Raw genomic sequence first — 14137 nt, 5'->3', positions numbered from 1 at the left:
CATCATGATTAAAGGGGAATGCACCATATGCTCTTTAGTTACAACTTCTGTCTTTCTATCTGACTTGAGCATAAGTCATAACCCTAAGCTTAAATGTCCCACACAGTTTGTAAATCATGCCCTGGAACTCAAAAACAACTGACTCCACTGAGTTGCAGCACGTGCACTGGAAAACTGCTGCAAATGCACCTCTCAAAGCCTTTAACTAAACCCTCGGTGCTATTCTAAACTGCAGCTGTAAACAAATGTATGGAAAAGTTTGCAATAACCAAGCGTGGAATGTAACACATGAGCCGGTGTCATGGCCACCTGTCTTGCAAGTGATCCCAGACTTTGAACTCACATTAGCAGACTGCAGTCAAGACCTCACAGTGGGTCATGCTTGGTTAAGGCTATTGTGCATCTCATGTGGAATAGCTCCACCTGTTGACTGATGACTGTATAGCTGGTGAACAGTTTACTGTTGGACATACTGTATGTATAACACAGCCATGGTCAAGTACAGTTATATCACTGTAAGGTGTGGGGAAGCCAAATTGACCACATTTGCAGTTTGCTTTTAAACTTGTGTGCTGACAGAAGTGATATTCTATCCAGACTAAGCACACTTGAGCTTAGTTGTACTTTTTTTAAAAGCCTGGAATCTGCAAATCATATTGTTGTACTGGGGAAAAAAGCTACAGCTGCATTTATCAAGATCTTAAATCTGGTTCTTTGTGAGTCTGAATATTTCTTGACACAAACATTTATATCACTGACTACTCAAAGTCGACTTTGCCCACCCCCCTTACAGTGGTGACAATGTCTTTGTAACAACCGTGATTTACAGTAACAGGCACATTGCTGTATCAAACTGGGTTTTTACTTGTGATAATACACAATATGTTGTCTGCATTTTGAGATGTGTTAACCTTTTGAAACCTGGGCAAGTTGAAAAAATGGCAAAGTTAAAAAGAATACAAACAAGCAGAGAAATGACCCTATTTTCTTAATAATAATTTAAATATTTATGGTCATTAGAAATCTAGTTTTCCCTAGCTTTTTTAAAAATTATTATTATTTCCTAAACTTACAAATTTCTTGCAGTTTATGGGCCATTTCTTGCCAACTTGCTCATTGCCTTTTTCTCATATGTTCTAAATAAATCAAACCAATTTGCTCAGGGACTAAAGGTTTAAATACTTTGGAAGGGTGAATGCAGCACAGGAAAAGTGATGTGGATTCAGGTGTCACAGGGTTAATGAAATCTTTCAGGACTATCTATTGATAAAGTCAAAATTTACATCTCTGTAAGGTTTTTACCATGCCCTAAATACAGTAAGATATTGCACATTGTCAGATTTTGCAGCCTGATCTATTTTGAGAGACATATTGTATTATTGATGAGGGGCTACTAAATTCTAACTTCTCCGTGGATTAAAAAACTAATCTACCGCAATACCAAACCAAATTCTTATTGGCTTTCTTTCAAATATAACATAATTTTCAGGAGAACCAATGTGCAAAAAACGATCAAAACACTATTTTTAAAACCCACCCTGGATTGGTTGACAAAGTACAAGTGCTCTGATTTTTTTTTCAACCTTTATTTCTGTTTTCCACCAGTTTCCCTGAAGAGATGTGTCTGGCAGTGAGACGCTAAGATGAATTAAAGCTGCCATAAAACGTAACGAACCATGCGCTTCTGATGATTTTCTATTGAGATTACGAAACGTGAACTTTGAAGTTGTAACATTAAGTCAAAGCATGATATCATGACATGCTCTGGCAGGCGTTGATGTCAGATTTCCTGCCTCAGTGTTTAAAGTCGGTGAGCCCCGGTGGGTGGAAGTGATTTCACAAGATTGCCAGGATATAATGAGCTGATATATCTTTGAGTAGATAGGATCTTTTTCCTTAAAATACTAGTCTAATGACAGTTTTTCACTTTACATACAGGATACAAAGAAGAATAACTGGGGGATTTTAAGAAGCCAGAAAAGACAAGTAGCAAAGCTTGTGATTTATGTCACAACACTGCAATGTGAAATATACGGCATACATGTTAGCCAAACTACAACTATGGGATGTTCTCCAAACATCTGTCAGCAGTATTATGCCCTGCCAAGCCTGTATTACACTGCCAATACACCTTATGATCCTTGAGGAGTCTCTTTAATAAAGACCTCCCAGACAAGGGGTAGGCCCTGAAATCCACCATGTGTTTGGAGCTCAGTCTGTTTTACTGTCTCATTAGACTTGCTGCTTTGTTAATGTTAAATACTCACAGATGAGTCTCATAAAATCCCTTTAGCTACTTGGACTAAAGACATCAGTGAGCTAGTCCGTATTTTTTAACACTTTAATGCTATAGTCATTAGTAGTGGCTTTGTATTTCAGTCCTCTTTTACTGAATTAAAATAATCTATTACAATTACACCTCAACCAGCAGTACTCAACCGGGAGTTCGGCAACTCCAGGGGTCCTTCAGGAAGTTAGGGGGTCCCAAGAAAAGTGGGGAATAGTTTATTTTCACTATATAATTCTCTATAGAAGTGAGCCAAATGTGAGAAAGAGACATTAGAGTAACTGTGCTGATCATAGGTTTCAACTTCTCTACAGTTATCGCTTCTACTGTGGTTAAAAACTATAGATTTCTGGTTATAATCATATCTAACAACCAAAAGGTTTTCAGATAGAGATCCCTGAAGCAAAACCTTATCAAGCCTGTGTGCTGATGTGTATCAATTTAGGGGTCTTTGAAACAAAAAAGATCGAGAATCACTGACTTAGACTATTTATGAAATAACACACTTGTGGTTACATAACCATCATACTAAGCATCAGGGAACACTAAAGTATTTGGTTTCTGCATCCTAGAAGTTACTGAGCAGGTTTCTATGCAGAACATTTCTCCTGTTTGAAAACAAATTGAAGGTTTCCATGGCAGGAAAAAAAAGCATCCTTGATTAAACACTTTACAGAAGAAATTAAGGGTTCAGTTTCCCATATTTTCCTATCAACCCTTACTGATTCATTAAACCCCTGCTGCTTTATTGAACCTGTGTAAACTCTCAGAGCTGAGGGTTTTAAACTAAACCATACACTTTTATAAAGTGCTGTATTTTAAAGTTCTCATTACTTGACAATATGGGGATCTGAACATTTTAAAAAATCTAATGTGTAAAAGTAGCAAACTGAGCAAAAAGGTAGAAATGTGTTTGTCAATAGTAGGGGCACAACAAGGGCTAAGAGGGAGGCAATTTGAGAATGTGTGTGTCACAAAAGCAAAGCCATGGTAAGGATCAGGACCAAAGCTGGACTGAGGTCCTGATCCTGGACTTTTCTCACAGTGATCAAACATATTTCTAAAACTTGGGTGTAGCTAAATCACACAAGTTGCTTTCCTCACTGGGGACTGAAATGCACTTCTGTTGTCTTCAGGCAAAATCAATCATTTCCAACATACAGATGAGTCCACTGCAGTGTTTTGTGACCTCATGTCCGCAAAAAACCCAACTGTATGATTCAGCTACAAGCCTGCAGTTCTCAGTAAGACTTTGCAGGGTCAGAAACTATCAGCAACCTGCTGTGTATGTATGTATGTATATATATATATATATATATATATATATATATATACATACATACATCAGAAGCATGTTTTATGAATGATGATTTTCAAAGTGACTTGAAACAGCTGAGTGTGTTCAAGGAGCAAAAGTTTTAGTACAACACACACAGCGTCTGAGAGGAAATAACTCAAATATAAAATATTTTGTTGGTGATGTGAACCCGAAATAACACTACACAGAATTTGTCAAATCATATGCCAGTAATTTTATGATCCAAAAAATATGTCTGAATGAGAAAGAAAAAAAAACAGTGACATAAAAAGAAAGGGTGTGTGAAAAAAAAATCAAAAGGTGGCCTGTTTCCAACCTAACTGGACTCCTGAAATTTCAATGAAAACTTCAACATGAAAAACTACCTGTAAACCACGTGTCGATATGCATGACTTGAAGTCTCACTCCACTCACACACTTTCTCACACATACTGTACAGTAACAGGTACATTAGGGGGATGTTTCAGTTATCCAGATGTGGTGCTGTGTGCAGTCGAAGGTCCAAGGGGACAGAAAGGAATGTACAGTTGGCTTTGGACATACAGAACAGTGGGGCCTCTGTGTTGCTCAAGTCTTCCCAACCCTGTAGTGTGAAGACGGAAATACCTATATATAAGTGTGTGTGTGTGTGAGAAAGAGAGAGAGAGAACACTGTATGTGCATGATTGCTTGTATGCATGCACAAGCAGACAATCCCTCTCTTTCATGTACACACATGCGCATGTGCCCCTAAATATGACCCTTAGTGGCCTGTGAAGGGATTAAACCACAGCAGGGTTCTATGGCTGTCAACCTGTCCTTAGTGCCTTATATGCACGAGAGGATACACACGCACACGTGCACGCGCACGCGCACACACACACACACACACACACACACACACACACACACACACACACACACACACACACACACACACACACACAGAGGTTGTAATCCTGTCCTCAACCTCTGTAACCTCTTTCACAGGCTTGCAGATGTTTCCTCAGACCGTCTATAGGAACTGAAACAAGACTTGCACCTTGTCAGTATTTTACTGTCCTGTTCACAGCTACAATGAGAAATATACTCAACAGTAAGATCTGCATCGCAATCTGGTAGGATTTTATTTAGGGTTATCTGAATTACTGGCCTTTATGTCCTCACAGTATCAGACACTCCACAGCATCATTGTGCTCTGTCATCAACTGGTTGGGCTCTTTCACAGTAGTCCTTGCAATCTAATGTAAAACCTTTTCAGTAAATACAGGTTCAATGCAATTGATGTCCGCACAAAGCATTTTGATTAAATGATTATTACTGCAAACTCTGCATCACAGCCATTCAACCCACTCAGCTTCACATATGATGACGGTGCCACCTAGAGGTGCATTTGCATGCTCTTGAAAAATGAGCCTGCTAACATAACAAGTTTTCTGCCATGCAGTGTTTCCAGCATATGACAAGCAATAATCAGACTTTGATCAATCTTTACATCATGCAATGAATGGGTACACACAGGCATTATTATACATTAAAAGTGCTTAAAAGACTGCTGCCACTTAATTGTAAATCTCTCTGGAAAAAACTACAAATATATATTCAAATGTTGCATTTAAAAGCTAACATTTGAATTTAAACTCAAATCTATATGATAAGTGAAACAGCATGCAACATCTAGAGTTGCTGAGCTAGTGGTAAATCCTGAGAGTTCTTCTATGTTCCTCCCAGTACAGCAAATACAAACCACATACTGAGCGTAACAAATTACATGACTGTTGTCATTCCTAATTTACCTTTTGATTCTAGTAAGCAATTCTCTCCCGCTCTCAAATGTGCACGCACACACACCTTGTCTTCCTTGCTCACTGTCTCTCTGGGCTCCAGAGATAGGATGACCCTCCTAGTGTGTAACAATGTGTGTTGGAACTAACAGCACCTCCGGGGGTTGCTGCTGTGTGTGTGTGTGTGTGTGTGTGTGTGTGTGTGTGTGTGTGTGTGTGAGATGTATGACGGAATATATGCATGCGTGTGTGTGTGTGTGTGTGTGTGTGTGTGTGTGTGTGTGTGTGTTTTCATGCATCTCTTGGGGTACCCCAGCTGAAGCCAGCTGTATATCACAGCAGTCTCCCATGTGTAACTTCAAAGTCGCTGCATGCTCAGTTCAGGCTATTTATGACACAGTCACAGGAAGGACACATGTGTTTATGCTGGGCTTTGTGTAACAAAACCTGGACATATATAAAAATACTGCTCACCTTCCTACTGTCTCTATGTTCTTCTTTCAAGGATATCATGTCAGTAAGTTTTCTCAATACTGAGTTTTGGATCTAAGAGGACTGCAGAGAAATCTCTCCGGCCCTGGACAGCAGAGGAATGCATTCATGCCATGTGTCCTTCACACAACTTAAAACTAAAATAACCGTGCTTTGAAAACAGTCTTGCCATAGAGAATTTGACTTTTCATCGTGTTCTGGCTTTGTTTTCCAGTTCTGCCTGAAAACTTTTGGACTGTCATGACTTGGGAGAGGATGAGATGAACAAAAGAGAGGACAAAGGAAACTGGATAAAAAACATATGGGTGGAAAAAGAACAGAAGGAATCTGTATATAAACATAAAGCAAAGTGCTTTGCATCTCAACAGACTACATTTCCACAAGAACACAGGAGCAGTGTGGCTCCCTATAGGCAACACCATGGAGTTGCAGACCACTGCTGCTTGTTTCTTCATCTTTTGTTTTATTTACATTGTTTGCACAGTTTTTTTCTTTTTTCAAAATGTCCTGACCGGTCCAGCATGAGAATTGAGGTATGGACTTCTGATTTGGATAACTAGTCTTTACAGTTACTATACACCTATTAAAGGTACTTTAGAGTTTCTGACCACTAGTGGCGCTGAGGAGCAATTCTTTTGACAGTGACTCTATAATTGGTTTGTATTGTGCACATGCACAAGGAGGCATAGTTTTTTCAGCTTTGCAAATGTTTTCTGAAGAAGGAAATGCATTCAACACATTTGTTAGACTTAAGGATACTGCGGTTTGGTGGGGAACAAAAAAAAATCAAAATCACTTTTTTTCTGTTTACAATAGAATTTTGTAATGCGACTCTGATGTCAGAGATAAGTAAGTGCAAAAAAAAAAGAGTGTCACTCAGGCAAGAGGGTGAGTACTTCATAAAGACTTTACTCTAGCTTTCCGTTTCTTGGAGGATACAAGGAATACACAGAACATCCAGGTTGATGGCTGGACAAAAGCCTGGCTACTTACGGTAAAGTCCCCTTTAAAGTCTTACATCCTAAAATAAAGGACTAATTTGAAACAGAAATTTTTTTGAAAGGTTTTTTTTTTTTAAATCAGCATAAAGAGGAAATATTGGCATGTCACAACAAAACATTCATGAAAATGTAGTCAATTTATTTTACTACAAAATTTACTTGTAGCAATAAAATATCTTCATCTTAAACACAGTGCATGATTTAAATGATACATTTAGGAACTCAAAGCACTTGGTTATGGTTGAGGAAAGACGTTGGTTTTATTTAAATATCGAAAAAAGTCAATTTAGATGACAGATTGTTTTGTATCCTGAACCTAGCTACACATGGGATGAATTCTCCAAAGTCTGGTCTCTAGTGTCAGCATTCTACACAGATAATCCACACAGAATGACATGACATTTGTGCTTCACAAGAACGTAGTACTTTCTTTGGTGGAAAAACATGTCTCTGATTCCTTTAAACTATCATAATAGTAGCATGTAAATGAATGTCTAGGTTACAAGTTCCTGCAGGCAGACATTGGATCATTTTGCAAAGTGGGAAACAAACTGGTGTTTTGGATGAGCTGCATGGGCAAAAGAGTTGTTTTATGTTGGTATTTTGAGTAACCTACTTATTGAGTGACTTGCAGTGGCCATGAACTGGATTTTTTTTTCTATGTTATTACTTATTGTAGAAAGAGCTCTCAATTTTCCAAATAAGTGTTTTTGTTTTTTTTTTTTTACATAAGCTGCAGCACATTCATTGTTACAGCATTTGTAAACTCTAAAAATCTTACACACTACTCTCAAGCTCTCACATTCACTCCCCCTCCCACCCTCTGTCTCTCCTTCTGTCTGTTCCTGTGTGACAGAGTCAGTAACACCACAGCAGGAGGTGAAAGAGGGAGAGCTGGAGGCAGGAAGAGAGAGATGGAGGGAGGGAGAGGGTGCAAAAGTGCAGCACGGAATCGTGCTCCACAGCAGAAGAGAGCCATGCAGAAATGTGTGACACCGCAAAAAAGGAGACGAAGAGGAAATTTTTGTCTGACTGCGTCTGTATGTGCGACAGGGTGTGAGCCTATCCCAATGACTGCATGCACGAGTGTGAGTTATTGTGCGAATAAGTGTGTCTGTGTTTGTTTGTGTGTGTGTGTGTGTGTGTGTGTGTGTGTGTGCGTACGCACCAAGCAGGGTGCCAGGCAGCAGCAGCTGGGAAGGCCTTCCTCTGTTCTCCTGTCATCAATAAATGATCAGAGTGGGCCATCTGGAGAGAGGGAACCACCAACCACCACGACCTGGCACCGAACGAAAGACAGAGAGAAAAGAGGGAGAACGTGAGGATGGATTGAGGGAAATGCAGGAGAAACAGGGAGATGGGACAGAAAGCCGCCCTTTCAGGGGAGAAAAGAGCAAAATTAAAACACATGGAGGCAACATAAGAGACAGAATTTGAGCTTTGCAAAGGAGGACAGGAAATGCAGAGAAGACAGGCAAGAGAGGATACCGTGAGATGTCAGGAAGTGCTTAGGGCAACCTCCTGATGTTGAACCCAAAGGCACTTACACACACATGCACAGAAACAAAGAGCACCAGATTTATTTTGATTTGTCTCATTTCCTGAGCTAAAATAGAACAAAATTAAGTGTGATCTTAAGTAACAATTTACCAGTGTCTTTCTAAACCAAACGTGTTACTCTGTAAAAATTTATTTATTTCATTAGCTAGTTAAGCTGTTCATTAGACAGTATCCACAATTCATTGGATTTTTCAAAGAATAGTATAGTACTATGAGCTAAACAGGAAACAGGAGATTTGTTGTTTCTGGATCCATCTGTAAAAATTGAATTCTCACCAAAACCAAAGGGTGGAATCAGATTTTTCCTGAAGTATGCATTTGATTTTTAATACCCACATATGTTTTATCCAGTCACTATATTATTCATTCATTCATAAATTTTCCATATTCACTTATTCCCATTCAGGGTCACAGGGAGGCTATTGGCTATCCTGCACTGAGCAGAAGGCAGGGAAACACATTCATGCAAATTTACACCTGTAGGCAATTGACAGCCTTCAGTTCACCTGACTTGCATTTTAGTGGATGGTGGGAGGACACTGGAGCACCTGAAGGAAACCCATGAAAACATGGGAACGATGTTGATATATGACTGTTGCCATTTCCTGTGTAACTTCTGATGCCTTGCAGGTAACCTGGATCACCTCCAGCTATCAGAAACCGATTTCAGGAAGCTCACTCTGAGTCAAAACGTCCTCTGTCTCTCCACAGCCTGCACTCTCCCTGAAGTCTTTTCAACCGCCCTATAATCCTTTACAGCTTCTATTGTTATAAACACTTTGCACATCAGACATTTTTTTGCGAGTGTTTTTGAGACCATTTCTTTAAATTAAACAGGGAGAACATAAAATGCCATTGTCCTGTTATTGGTGCATACTCTTAAGTAAAGTGTGTGTTTATCTTTGTCAATCCAAACACTTTATCATTCTTCTTTGACATTTGGTTTCTGATTATTTGTGAGACAGGTTAACATGTCTAAAAGTGCCATTTACTGTACTGACCTCCTATCATGGGTGAATTATTAGACAATCGGCCCCTAGAAGCACATAGATAGTAGTTGTTATACATATATGGTTTTGCCCGTCTTTGTGATCATTTTGTGTATCCTTGTGGTTGTTTTGTGTCTTTTTGTGTCATTTGCATGTATTTTGTAATAATTTTTGTGTCTCTTTTTTGCTACTTATTGAGATCTTTTTTGGCTGTTTTGTGTCACTGTACAGTCATTCAGTGTCTCCATTTGGTTGTTTTATGTCTCCTTGTAGTTGTTTTGTGACTCCTAGTGATTGCTATGTCTTTTTGTAGTCATTTGTGTGTCTTTGGGGCAATTTTGTGTCTTTTGTGGCTTCTTCATGTCACATTGTCATTTTGCTTTATTTTATTCAATGTCTCCCTGTGGTAGTTTTGTGTTTGTAGTTTCTTTTGTGTCACTTTGTAGTAGGGCTGGGCAATAAAACAGTTTACTAATCGTAATTGAAGTAAAATGTTCAGTTAATTGAGATACTGATTTTAGGTATGATGTTTGGACCTTTGCTGGGAGGAAATTTTAGTAACTGGACTTCTTTGAATTTTAGTTGAATAGGTCCGCCAGTTGGTGATGCCTCTTCTACAGTATATTTGTCATGTTCAGTGTCTGACAGAAAATAAATATTTAATCCAAAATTAACCTTATGATATCTTTATATCTCACTTAGGAGTAAAAATGAACCTTTAAGCTTGACAGAAATAGTGATTTGATGTATAGCATGATATATATATTAATATCGACTGATATGAAAAAAATTATCGTAATAAGACTTTTTTCCATCTTGCCCAGCCCTACTTTGTAGCTGTATTGTGTCTCTTTGTAGTCAATCTCTGTCCCTTTGTACTGGTTTTGTCTCGTGGCTGTTTAGCCTGATTTTACTTTGTGTCTACAGTCTCTTTGCATCTCTTTGTGGTCTTTTTGTGTCTCTTAGAAGTTATTTTGAATCACTTCCTGGTCAGTACATGTTAATTTGATAATGAACTATAACTATAATAATACAGTCCTCCAAAATCTTAAGCAATCACAAATAAATACTTATTATTACATAGTCTGTATTGCAATGAAGACATTCAGTTGTGACATGTAGAAAGGCATTTGTGTTTGGCAACAGAGCCTCTGGGTATTATGTTAATGCTCTAAAAAAAGAGGTCTTTTTATGTCATGCTTATTAAGCCATTCAAGTATACTCCTGAGCAAAATCTAATACAATGACAGCTCCTAAGCTACAGACTTGTAATGCTTTGGTGGTGTCTGAAAATGCACAGCACACAAAAATATGTGTTTGCATTTGTTTGTGTGTGTGTGTGTGTGTGTGTGTGTGTGTGTGTGTGTGTGTGTGTGTGTTTGTGTGTGTGCACACACGCATTCGTGCACACGGGTTTTATTAAAATTGTGTTTGTTTTTGTCCATGAGGAACACTTTCCTTTTAGACAATTTGTTAACTCATTAAAAGTAGCTAGATGAGGGCTTGTTTCAGCAAAATATATTTAATAGGACGCAGAGCAACAGAGTTAGAAATAAATAATTTCTAGGTATTAGAAAGATAATTATTGATCCAGCACGAGTAGTGTGTAGTGGGAGAAGTGTAAGTTAACAGTCTTTCTGCTCCACCAACATTTAATACAGTTGCAAGGGTTTAATGCAAGGACACCAGCTGGGATGTCATTTAATGAAATGTTTTGACAGTTGCCAGAGCATTCACTCTCATATTAGCAGAAAGGCTTCATCCAGTCTCCATAGCAACAGAGCTAGATTTATCAGTGGCCTTACATTTTTGGGAGTTCTAGTTCAATGTATGCTGAAGGAGCATGACACGCATTTAGCACACTGCATCTTTTCACAGTAGATTTACAAAAACATACTTGTGTATGTTTCTCACTATGATTAACAGACATGAATGCTATGTAAAAGGAAGAGAATTGCACCACATCAGGATGTTATCTGGATATATAAGACACTTGAAATGTCATTTGAAAATAGGGCTATGACTTGGTCAGAATTCCTAGTTCTCAAAATTATGATTTGGCAAGTCAAATTAAATGCAGCCTTGACTCGACCAAGTCTTAGAGCCATATTACTAATTTATTTTACCAATCTACCTTATTGTCTCACCACTGATATGATAAATACCTTTCAAACAAACAATGTAGCTTTTTACTAGCAGTTATAACATGTATGACCATTATGAGCATTCAGTTCTGCTGATTTAGTAAAGCTTCAGAATATAAAATATGTTCATGTTCTTTTTCACAACCATGAATCGATACTGTATGTGCTCATTATCTGAGGATTATTCTAGGCCTACCATGAATGATGCATTTAGCTTCATTTACTAAATTCATACATATTTATTTACTGTACATTAGAATTAGTAGTGTTAGTATATTCTATTGCTCATTACTGTGTTATTTTATCTCTTTCATGTGCACATTACATTATTCACACACGCACATGGTCAGGCTATGATTATACTTAAATACTTGAATGGCGGATATTCGTTCCTGTACATTGTCATTTTAGCAAATTAAGTTTACAGCGGACTACAGCTTACCCTACAGTTGAAATACTGAATTAGGAATTCATATAAAACACCCTCCAGCTATACTTACCAACAAACCACTATCTCTGAATGTGTATCTACGTGCTTGTATGTGTACATGTATGCCTAATTTAAATATGCATGGTCATTTCAGATTGAATTTGCCTCACTGTGTGACTAATTTGTGCTCCAATAAGTACCATGTGCCCCAGGCTATATAACCTTGCCATTCTTAGGTTCTAAATAAGCTTTTATAATTCTTAGACGCTAAAAGTGGGTGCAGTGATTAGCTATTGTAATTCAATTAACCAATTAAAGGTCAATATGGGAAAGCTAAGTATAGGAGAGCTGCACAGCACGCAACAAACAATTTCAAGATTGATGTAAGCAGAGAATAGAAGCATTATGTGTTGCCAGTCTTCCAAAGTCTATTAATCTTATTATTTTATTCATAAAAGAGCAAATACAGTTAGTAAAGGTTGCACATACCCTTGATTAAGTAGCTGATTTATTATTACACCTGTATTGGGCCCATCACTCTCTTTAGACAAGCTAGCATTTTTCTAAATGTACACTGCTGAAAAGCCGAGTCAGCAGCATTTACATAAACTCTTCAATCCTCTAAAACTACTTAAAGACAATGGATTGCTAATGGATTTTTTAAGCCATTGCAATGAATCCTTTGCATCATGTTGATTTGTTCCGCTGTGCAGAAGATATTTGATATCTCATATAGTGTTCAGGGAGTTTGGGCATTAGTGTTATGGCCATATAAGAGCATATATAAGCCCTTGGTGCTGGAGACACTTTGATAGCATAACCTGTGGCTGGTTTAAAACCATTCTTGTATGTGTGGCTGAAGGTGCTCACATATCATAACTTGCATTAAAACCATTCTAACATCAAAAGGTTCAATCGTAGGTCCTGTCCTTATACTTAAAATGTATGATCAAGGGCTGTATATTAATCACACATGCATATATAAAATTATACAATGTAATGTACAGCTGCAGACACAACTGAGAACAAATTTAACACACCCCTGTTTGGCCTTTTCTCACAATCCTACTCTGCTTTTAAGTGTTTTTAATCAGCTACAAGGCAACAAGTATGGCAGTATGTTCTGCACAGAAAGTTGTATATGTGCCATTATTGTAGTGATAAATAATCTTTGCTGGTTTTGCTACTGAAACAGAAAATATTTGATTGAATAGGGCCGAAAAATATGTTTACACTTCTCCCAACTCTTGATTATAGTGATGCAATCTATGTGTATATGTCAGCCACATACCTAAAGCCAAGTGACAAATGTCATTTCAAAATGACATTTGTTATGTATACTACACATTACTGCAAGCCATATCTCAATATAAAAAAGACTAGTATAAACTAGTGTGTTCTAATGTATTCCTATTTTATCAAGTTTCCTTGATGCAAAGCACCACCCTCTCTTCAAAACAGTCTAATTGTAGCCATCAAATGTGTCAAATTTAAATTACTTTACCTCATTTCATGTTTCATATGTGGTTAAGCTCTTTCAACGTTGGAATAATCTCCTGTTTCTCCACGGCATGTACAATCTTTCTCTTTCGCTCTGTCTCACATTTACACAGACACAGACACAGACACACACACACACACACACACACACACACACACACACACACACACACACAGAGTAGTCTGTCACTAATACAGGTACCAGCAATGACATGATGAATTGTCCTCATCCCTTAGTCTTCATATTTGGTGATACAAAGACAGACATCTATGCACCGGGGATGAGCTTCATATAATTGAATCCTCTGTGGCTACTTAACCTGTCATTGCTGCTCTGTAACCATATGGGTGAAACGCTGTAAAGCCGTCTAACCTTGTACTCAGGTATGAGAGCCCACCACGGAGAGGATGTATAGCATGGTGTCTTGTGGGTAATGTTGAAATGTCATAATGGACTCTTTGAATGAGATATAAAATTCAATAAACATTACATAACCCATTCTGGGTAACCTGTATTACAAAGCTTTTTAAAAAGCAAAACTGGTGTAATCATTGCAATATAAAGAACTATATAAAAAACTTGAAGCAGGTAACACTTTCAAGTTTGTTTAAAGGATAACTAAAACTGACAAAATTTGGTGCAGAATGGGTGA

General features: G+C 38.0%; 1 long non-coding RNA gene across 1 annotated transcript in view; it reads right to left on the bottom strand.

Moving 5' to 3' along the window:
- LOC148188218 (uncharacterized) overlaps nucleotides 1-14137 on the bottom strand; it is a 161305-nt gene that overhangs the window by 42647 nt on the left and 104521 nt on the right. Inside the window, exon 2 of the long non-coding RNA XR_015777881.1 lies at nucleotides 8030-8140. This is a non-coding gene — a long non-coding RNA (uncharacterized LOC148188218). The remainder of the gene's footprint in view (nucleotides 1-8029; nucleotides 8141-14137) is intronic.

Source organism: Plectropomus leopardus, chromosome 11 (assembly GCF_026936395.1).
Source record: "Plectropomus leopardus strain MGB_pleo_1.0 chromosome 11, ASM2693639v1, whole genome shotgun sequence".
NCBI classification, from domain to species: domain Eukaryota; kingdom Metazoa; phylum Chordata; class Actinopteri; order Perciformes; family Serranidae; genus Plectropomus; species Plectropomus leopardus.
Note: the sequence above shows the minus strand (reverse complement) of the source record. Positions and strands in the feature narration are given on the sequence as shown.